This window comes from Engraulis encrasicolus, chromosome 2 (genome assembly GCF_034702125.1).
Source record: "Engraulis encrasicolus isolate BLACKSEA-1 chromosome 2, IST_EnEncr_1.0, whole genome shotgun sequence".
Taxonomy (NCBI): Eukaryota; Metazoa; Chordata; class Actinopteri; order Clupeiformes; family Engraulidae; genus Engraulis; species Engraulis encrasicolus.
In genome coordinates, this window is record NC_085858.1 from 42,154,320 (window position 1) to 42,154,756 (window position 437).

A 437-nucleotide genomic window follows, 5' to 3' on the forward strand; every position below is an offset into this window, starting at 1 on the left:
CTCACCGAGTCGCCGAGGGCGCCGCTGCTGAGTGACTCGGACGAGGGGAGTGACGGCAGCAGTGGCTTTAAAGACTGTAGCCTACGCTGTAACGCAGTGAGTGATCGAGTCACGTCTGTAGACTATACTTTCCCTAAGAGTAGCCTACAGACTGAGATGTTAAAGCGTTGGCAGAGCACTATTAACATTAAAATGTAGACCTCAACAGAGTCAGAAGCACACGCATAGGGAGCGGGGATCCGCGACTCAAACACTCAATTGGCCACAACATAGGCTGGACGGGTCAAACAGGCTCGATGAATGACGAGGCGGGAATTGGTTCAGTTTTACTCAGTGAGTGTTCGTGACTGAACAGCATAGCCTACTAGGGAGATTAGAGAATGGCTGTTGTAGTCAACTAAAGAGGATATATTCCGGTTTCACAATTTCTCGCGCTG